Raw genomic sequence first — 10191 nt, 5'->3', positions numbered from 1 at the left:
GGTGGTGAGATAAGATACATTATGTCACATTAGCCCCAACTCCATTTTTTAAAGTTATAACAAATTATTTATATTTTATATTATTATATATTTTATATTATTATATTATATATTATTATATTATTATATATATATTATATATATTATATATTAGCCCCACATTAAAAGTATGTGATGGTGATGTGAGAAAACAATTGTAAATAATGTTAGAATGTTTTTCAGTTGACTACCAAAGCCCCAAATAAAAAAGTAAACATTGCTGTTAATTACATCATTTTTTTTCACATGGTTGTGGTCACGAGAACATTCAGATATCAAAATGGGGTCGTGGGCTAAAAAGGTTTGGGAACCCCTGGCTTAGATAGTCTCCTCACACTGTTCCTAACATTAGGAATGCAGGTTACAGGTCAAGAAAACGTTCAACTGTTGTATATACGAACTCTGGCTGGATTCCATTAGGAACAACACATCACTTTGCAAGCCTGCATAACGGGGACTTGCAGGTGAATTTGCAAAATTCTGGTAAATTTCCCAGGTTTTCCTGAAATCTAGGTTAGAAGATTCCTGGAATTCCTTCGACCAGGATTTTTTGAAAATCTGTGAATTTTTGCAAAGTTACTGGAGTTTTGCAACCCTACTTGCCGGCCTGATGTGGTCTATAAACCACGAGTTTCAGGCCAATGTATTCGGGTAAAACTAGGCCTCAAAATATGACCGTAGATTAGAGCGTTTGATAAATGAGATATTTAAGGTATTGTCATAAAGAGTTTCATCATGATGTTATCATTCGCCTAGGAACTCACTAATGAATTTAACAACCATGTCTCTGTCACATACAAATGAGTGGTAACGCCGCCTCTGCCGCCATGAGTGGTAACGCTACCATTATGTTGGAGGCGTGGCTTAGTAGGGGCGTGACTCAAATCTGGACCCTCTGCAGCAGGGAAATCAAACTCATTCCACGGACGGCCGAGTGTCTGCGGGTCGTTGGTTTTTCCTTTAAATTAACACCTAGAGAATCAGATGAGGGGAGTTCTTTACTCATTAGTGACTTTAATTCATCAATCAAGTACAAGGGAGGAGAGAAAACCCCTCAGACACTCGGCCCTCCGTGGAATGAGTTTGACAGGTGCCCTACAGGGTCACAGTGACTCAGTTTGATTGATGACTACAACATAACTTTAAGTAGCTACTCAAATATAGTAAGAGCAACGGATTTCATTAAAAAAAAGTAATTTACCTAATGATATAGTAGCACATTGGGGTTTACGGTCTACATGTTTTATTCACAAAAACACACAAAACCTCATTAGTTTACAAAATGGGATATAGGGCAAATTTGACAGAGTTTATCACATCCTGATAGTGGTGAGTCCCTTTATAAGTTGGGACAAGGCTGAGAACATCAATAGTTTATTGGTTAGTATTAATTCAGCTGCTGTGACTGGCATTGGCCAAAGCCTTCTGATTCTGACCCTCTGATGTCCTGGCATGGACACCCAAGTCCTATCGACCAAATCTCCAATCTCATGAGACACTAAAGAATAAAGGTTCAATTTAAAAACCTTAGATTAATCAGTCAACAAGGAAACAGGAGTGTACTGGTAAATTAACATAGACATTCTCTCATATCACATTTTAACTATTTTTTAATTTTTATTTAACTAGGCAAGTAAGTTAAGAACAAATTCTTATTCACAATGATGGCCTAGGAACCAGTGGGTTAACTGCCTTGTTCAGGGAACTAGTGGGATAACTGCCTTGTTCAGGGGCAGAATGACAGATTTATACCTTGTCAGCTCGGGGATTCAATCTAGCAACCTTTCAGTTACAAGTCCAACGCTCTAACCACTAGGCTACCTGCCGTCTCTACACTCTAACCACTAGCCTACCTGCCGTCCCTACACTCTAACCACTAGGCTACCTGCCGTCCCTACACTCTAACCACTAGGCTACCTGCCGTCCCTACACTCTAACCACTAGGCTACTTGCCGTCCCTACACTCTAACCACTAGGCTACCTGCCGCCCCTACACTCTAACCACTAGCCTACCTGCCGTCCCTACACTCTAACCACTAGGCTACCTGCCGTCTCTCTACACTCTAACCACTAGGCTACCTGCCGTCCCTACACTCTAACCACTAGCCTACCTGCCGTCCTTACACTCTAACCACTAGGCTACCTGCCGTCCCTACACTCTAACCACTAGGCTACCTGCCGTCCCTACACTCTACCACTAGCCTACCTGCCGTCCCTACACTCTAACCACTAGGCTACCTGCCGTCCCTACACTCTAACCACTAGGCTACCTGCCGCCCCTACACTCTAACCACTAGGCTACCTGCCGTCCCTACTCTCAAACCACTAGGCTACCTGCCGTCCCTACACTCTAACCACTAGGCTACCTGCCGCCCCTACACTCTAACCACTAGGCTACCTGCCGTCCCTACACTCTAACCACTAGGCTACCTGCCGCCCCTCCACTCTAACCACTAGGCTACCTGCCACTCCAACACTCTAACCACTAGGCTACCTGCCGTCCCTACACTCTAACCACTAGGCTACCTGCCGCCCCTCCACTCTAACCACTAGGCTACCTGCCGCACCTACCCTCTAACCACTAGGCTACCTGCCGTCCCTACACTCTAACCACTAGGCTACCTGCCGTCCCTACACTCTAACCACTAGGCTACCTGCCGCCCCTCCACTCTAACCACTAGGCTACCTGCCGCACCTACCCTCTAACCACTAGGCTACCTGCCGTCCCTACACTCTAACCACTAGGCTACCTGCCGCCCCTCCACTCTAACCACTAGGCTACCTGCCACTCCAACACTCTAACCACTTTGCTACCTGCCGTCCCTACACTCTAACCACTAGGCTACCTGCCGCCCCTCCACTCTAACCACTAGGCTACCTGCCGCACCTACCCTCTAACCACTAGGCTACCTGCCGTCCCTACACTCTAACCACTAGGCTACCTGCCGTCCCTACACTCTAACCACTAGGCTACCTGCCGCCCCTCCACTCTAACCACTAGGCTACCTGCCGCCCCTACACTCTAACCACTAGGCTACCTGCCGTCCCTACACTCTAACCACTAGGCTACCTGCCGCCCCTCCACTCTAACCACTAGGCTACCTGCCGCCCCTCCACTCTAACCACTAGGATACCTGCCGCACCTACCCTCTAACCACTAGTCTACCTGCTCCCATGACGACAACAAGGTCGTGGGTTTTTATTGGAAGAACAGAAATCACAGTGCAGAGTGATAAATCAAAAGCTTATTGTGATTATAACGAAACATGTTGATATGATGCCATATGTGGGTTCTTTAATATCCTGTTTGAGCAGGTCTCTGGAACAGTGCTGATGCTACAGGAGGTTAGGGAGCTACGTACGGGCAATTACGTTTTATTGTTGTAAAATAAAGGCAGCTGGACTGAAGGTATGGTTAAGAGCTCATTGGAGAGTCGTTAGGGTTGTCACACACACAGACACACACACACTTTATGTTACACATGGTTTATCCCAGTCATCAGCCCACAGCAGATGTGACCTAAGTCATTAGGTTGTACGTTGTCTTGGACTGTAAAAGTGCAGAACAAATAACCGATGGAGTGACAGAAATCCTATTTCCTGTCTTACTAAAAGGCTTTATTGAAAAGTCTACCCTCGTCCCGACGCACTGACACTTTCATTTCCAGAGAGAGACACGTAGGACAGAGACTTTTTCCTGATATTTACTGTAGGGAATAAAACGTGTTTTTCTAACCTTACACTTTACTGTACCTTTTTTTTGTTCCACCTTTTTGTTCTTCCTTTAATGTGTTGATATTTCTGTGAATAACAGGTACAATCTCCGCTCATCTCTGGCTATGGACATTTGGAGAAGAGAGGGACACTGTTGTTGACAGTTCTGATCATGTATGATGATGATGTCACACACGGATGCAAGCTGTCATCTATCTAGCCAATAAAAGCACTTAGCAACACTCAACTGACCCTGAAATAAGACCGTAATCACCAGCACGACATTTCAATACCACCATCATATCCCCTCATCACTGCAACTTTTCATCTGATCAACACAACATCGCTGAATCCAAAAAGAAGTGAAGACAGGTTATACATTTAGATTCAAGTTACAGATCAAATTGATTCAGAGATATTTTATGCTCAGTTTCCTTGTTGATGTGTTTTGACCTGCCTCCACGGATGAGATACCAAGGTCAGAGCAGAGTAGAGAGCAGAGAGGAGAGTGCTGTAGAGCGGAGAGGAGCGGAGTGGAGAGGAGAGCCGAAAGCAGAGCAGAGGAGAGGAGAGGAGAGGGGGGAGGGGCGGGGAGGGGAGGGGCGGGGCGGGGCGGGGCGGGGCGAGGAGGTCAGCATCCAGGTTATGTGTCTTTTGTCTGCAGCCGTTATGTGGAGCAGATTGTTCCGTGACGAAGGGGTCGTCTATAAAAGAATGACCCCGAGGTCAGGGCTGGAGTATGACACAGTGATTTATGATCCTACAGACAGAGGATGGAGACATTATGGAACGCAGACATGGAGCCATCAGTAGTTCTGAGTTCCAAGTTCCAGTCACTGTATTTATCTCACTCTCTGAGAGCCACACTGAGACTCTGAGGTTATTCTAATGGGATTAGAGATTAACTAGGTGGGTCGTTCCACCATTTTGGTGCCTTTTGAGAAGTGAATACAGATTTTTTTTTAAGAAAATTGATTTTAACTTTCTGTCAAAAAGAGCACATGTTCAACATCATAAAAAAACATGTTTTCCCATCTCAAGAGGTTAAATAAAAATAGAAAATACGTGTCTGTTAAAGTAATAGGGTTGACCACAACAGGGTTGATGATTTCATGTTAAATCAGCCATAAATCGCCTGTCCTGGCCGTTCTGACACAACAAGCAAGACAAAAAAAAACATTTCCACCCTTACAAAACTAGAATAGTCAAAGTAAGCAAAATGATGTTGAAAATACGTCTAAAATACGTATTTTCCAGATGTTGAAGTTAGGTTCATTTTCCAAACGTTGAAAATACATCTTTATCCTGACGTTGAAAATACATATTTTCGGACATTGAAATCAGGTTCATTTTCTGTTCTGAATGAAAGGTGAAAATATGTCATTTATAGACGTCTATGATTGGTTCAGATTTGGTCCGGACCGGACCTGCCTGCAATGGGATGTTATGAATGCCCATACATGTGGTGTGGCCCACCATTTGTAAAAACAGGCATTTGCATTTGCTTTATTAGTCCTGATTCCTGTGACAAATCAATTTGTCTATTTAAGCTCTGAATATCAGCTACCCAACTCTATCAGGAGTTATTCTGTGCCTATTTGCACTGAGAATCAATGTGTTTACACAGCCGGAAATGCAGAAGTCTTTTCTTTTTCGCAATGATCAGCTCTTCAAACATTTATAGATACAAACTTGAAACCACTGATCATGATTCATTTAACCCACGGGAGGACACTCCTGGAAAGCAGTTTGTACGTAGCCTAATTGTCCATCCATATTGTCCATTTTACTTTGACCTGTCCTGTTTTTAGGATAATGTGTTTGTTAACATGTCAGCACATTTTTTATTTGATTGGGCACCATTTAGGTTAAGCTATTTGTTCGGAGAAACTTGCACGATATAAAAAGTGACTGTCTCATTATATTGTCATCCATTTTATCTCCAGATCAGCTAGAGAAAATACAACAGACTCTTTCTGCTACAGGATTTACGCCCAATGATATTTTTTTGACAGAACGTTGGTTGAGCGCCACAGCGATGGGTCTCTCCAACAGCACCAAGCAAGACGCGGGTTGGAATGGACAAGCAAAATATTTTGATGCCCTGCCTTTGACAAAGTGGCCACTGCTTATCACAGGGCGGCATCAGCATTCAGAATGGTAACTAATTATTGTCTCTATAATAATACGGACCTGGAGTTCATCAGACTGTAACTCATTATCTATAATAATATGGACCTGGAGTTCATCAGTCTGGTAACTAATTAGTGTCTCTATAATAATACGGACCTGGAGTTCATCAGACTGGTAACTCATTATCTATAATAATACGGACCTGGAGTTCATCAGACTGGTAACTAATTATCTATAATAATACGGACCTGGAGTTCATCAGACTGGTAACTAATTATCTATAATAATACGGACCTGGAGTTCATCAGACTGGTAACTAATTATCTATAATAATACGGACCTGGAGTTCATCAGACTGGTAACTAATTATCTATAATAATACGGACCTGGAGTTCATCAGACTGGTAACTAATTATCTATAATAATACGGACCTGGAGTTCATCAGACTGGTAACTAATTATCTATAATAATACGGACCTGGAGTTCATCAGACTGGTAACTCAGTATCTATAATAATACGGACCTGGAGTTCATCAGACAGGTAACTAATTATCTATAATAATACGGACCTGGAGTTCATCAGACTGGTAACTCATTATCTATAATAATACGGACCTGGAGTTCATCAGACAGGTAACTCAGTATCTATAATAATACGGACCTGGAGTTCATCAGACAGGTAACTAATTATCTATAATAATACGGACCTGGAGTTCATCAGACTGGTAACTAATTATCTATAATAATATGGACCTGGAGTTCATCAGACTGGTAACTAATTATCTATAATAATACGGACCTGGAGTTCATCAGACTGGTAACTAATTATATATAATAATATGGACCTGGAGTTCATCAGACTGGATAACCGGAGGCTGTTGTAACCAGAGAGACACCCTGGAGCAGCCAGCGGGGAGGCTGTTCACTGGAGCAGCCAGCGGGGAGGCTGTTCACTGGAGCAGCCAGCGGGGAGGCTTTTCTAACCAGAGACACACCCTGGAGCAGCCAGCGGGGAGGCTGTTCCCTGGAGCAGCCAGCGGGGAGGCTGTTCACTGGAGCAGCCAGCGGGGAGGCTTTTCTAACCAGAGACACACCCTGGAGCAGCCAGCGGGGAGGCTGTTCTAACCAGAGACACTCCCTGGAGCAGCCAGCGGGGAGGCTGTTCTTACCAGAGACACACCCTGGAGCAGCCAGCGGGGAGGCTACACCTAACCTGAATTAGTTTCAGAGATTCACAGAGGGTTCAGAGTAGAGTTTGCCAAACACAGTGTGTGTGTGTGTGTGGTGTGTGTGTGTGTGTGTGTGTGTGTGTGTGTGTGTGTGTGTGTGTGTGTGTGTGTGTGTGTGTGTGTGTGTGTGTGTGTGTGTGTGTGTGTGTGTGTGTGTGTGTGTGTGTGTGTGTGTGTGTGTGTGTGTGCACCAGATGAATCTGGTGTGAAGTGGAGAGGTAAGAGATGCAAACCAGATAAAACCAGACACTTAAGGAAAGGATAAGCTCTTCTTATGCCACCGTGGGGGGAAGGGTGTGTGTACTTTTAGCCATAAACGTGTCCATGGTTACCCTGTAGATCCTGTCATCTGTCAGCCACATCTTGTGTGTTTATGGGTGGGGTTTATAATGAGGGAGGTGTATTCCTCTCCAAACCAATCATATCCGCTGTAGTGGTCTCATTGTGTTGTAGGGAAATACAGGTCACGGTCCAACAATCAACTGGGATGTTTTTGCTTGAACAAAGCCAAGGGCCATTCCTCATTTGCTGGCTTATTCAATCATATTCTTAGTGAATCAAAGTTGTTCGTTACTATGGGCCGAACCGTAACTTGAGTTTGCATTCAGCCCTAATAGTATGTGGACACCAATTCAAATGAGTGGATTCGGTTATTTCAGCCACACCCGTTTGACATGTGTATAAAATCGAGCACACAGCCATGCAATCTCCATAGACAAACATTGGCAGTAGAATGGCCCGTACTGAAAAGCTCAGTAACTTTCAAAGTGGCACCGCCATAGAATACCACCTTTCCAACAAGTCAGTTTGTCAAATTTCTGACCTGCTAGAGTGGCCCCGGTCAACTCTTAAGTGTCTAGGAGCAACAACGGCTCGGCCGCGAAGTGGTAGGCCACACAAGCTCACAGAACAGGGCCGCTGAGAGCTAAAGGGCGTAACGCGTAAAAATCGTCTGTCCTCGGTTGCAACACTCACGGGTTCCACTACCGTGCACAAGAACTGTCCGTCGGGAGTTTCATGAAATGGGTTTCCATGACCGAGCAGCCTCACACAAGCCTAAGATCACCATGAGCAATGCCAAGCGTCGGCTGGAGGGGTGGAGGAGGAATAATCGTCTGGAGCTGTTTTTCATGGTTCGGCCTAGGCCCCTTAGTCCCAGTGAAGGGAAATCTTAACGCTACAGCATACAATGGTGTTCTAGATGATTCTGTGCTTCCAATTTATTGGCAACAGTTTGGAGAAGGCCCTTTCCTGTTCCAGCATGACAATGCCCCTGTGCAAAAAGCGAGGTCCATAAAGAAATGGTTTGTTGAAATCGGTGTGGAATAGCTTGACTGGCCTAAACAGAGCCCTGACCTCAACCCCATCGAACATCTTTGGGATGAATTGGAACGCCGACTGCGAGTCAGGCCTAATCGCCCAATGTCAGTGCCAGACCTCACTAATGCTCTTGTGGATGAACGGAAGCAGGTCCCTGCAGCAATGTTCCAATATCTAGTGGAAAGCCTTCCCAGAGAGTGGAGGCTGTTATAGCAGAAAAGGGGGGACCAACTCCATTTTAATGCCCATGATTTTGGAATGAGATGTTCGACTAGCATGTGTCCACGTACTTTTGGCCATGTAGTGTAGAACTAGTGTAGTTCCTCACATCCTTTCCTTATATCCTTCCATCCCTCCTTCCTCACATCTTTCCTTCTTTCCTTACATCCCTCCATACTCACATCTCTCCAACTTTCCTTAAATCCCTCCTTCCTCACATCCTTCCTTATATCCTTCCTTACCTACATCCTTGCTCAGTATATACCTTTCTCCCTGACCTCATAAAGTCATCGTCTCTTCCAGTAGATGGCCATCCTTCCTATCAGCCCAGTGGATCCATGTCTCTCCACGTCATCTCCTTCAGCTCTCAGAGACAGACTGGAGGCTAATTGGCTAGGCTGACCCTAATCGGCCATAAGGCCCTTTGCCAGGTTATCATGGAGTCTCCAGGCTGCAGTAAGGCAGAGCCTCACTAATCACCTTATCTGATCTGCACTTCTGTGAAGAGATCCAGAGACGCAGAGAATCTAGAGTCCAACCTCTTTAGGTTAGTGATAGTGGATGGATTAGACTAGTTTGACCAACACATGAGAGCAGTATCAGTCAGGACTAACACTTTTCTTTAGGTTCACGAATAGAATCATTTTCAATTCAACATACACATGACCTACCTCACCACATGCACCCACACACAGTGGGACCCCATGCAGCCTCAGTAGAAAGCAGGTTGATGTCTGTTCCAAGCTCAGGGCTCACTAATCTCCATTAAGAGTTAGAGGAGGATTACTACCTGCTGAAATGTCGGCCCTGATTTCCTGGGAGTCCTAACACATCTGCTAGTCTTGTTGAATGTTACTCTCCTGGTGAGAGAGAGGATTACAAGGAGCTCAGGGAGGGGGAGACGAGGTCACGACACGTCTGTTATCCCAGATAAATCTGTTATCTTGCCTGTGTTTGTTCAGGAAACTCCACTGAGGTGGATTAGGTTAGATTAGGGAGCGTGGCGATATGGGTGGTAATCCCTGCGTTTCCTCCTCTGGATTCACCTTTAATATGACCTGGTGTCACGTTATATTGTGTCCCCGGTCCTGGCTAAATACACACACTCTCTCTGACTATCTCTTATATGTATATATATATATATATATATATATATATATATATATATATATATATATATATATATACACACACACACACACACACACACACACACACACACACACACACACACACACACACACACACACACACGCACACACTCTGGACTCCGACATTGCTCGTCCTAATATAATATGTCTTACTTCCATTCTTTTACTTTTAGAGTTGTGTGTGTATTGTTGTGAATTGTTAGATACTACTGCACTGTTGGAGCTAGGAACACAAGCACTTCACTACACCTGCGATAACATCTGCTATATACAGTACCAGTCAAAAGTTTGGACACACCTTCTCACTCAAGGGTTTTTCTTTATTTTTACTATTTTCTACATTGTATAATTGCCAATGGGCACAGATCTAGGATCAGTTTACCCA

This window comes from Salvelinus fontinalis, chromosome 1 (assembly GCF_029448725.1).
Source record: "Salvelinus fontinalis isolate EN_2023a chromosome 1, ASM2944872v1, whole genome shotgun sequence".
In the NCBI taxonomy this organism is placed as follows: domain Eukaryota; kingdom Metazoa; phylum Chordata; class Actinopteri; order Salmoniformes; family Salmonidae; genus Salvelinus; species Salvelinus fontinalis.
This window is presented reverse-complemented; position numbering follows the sequence as displayed.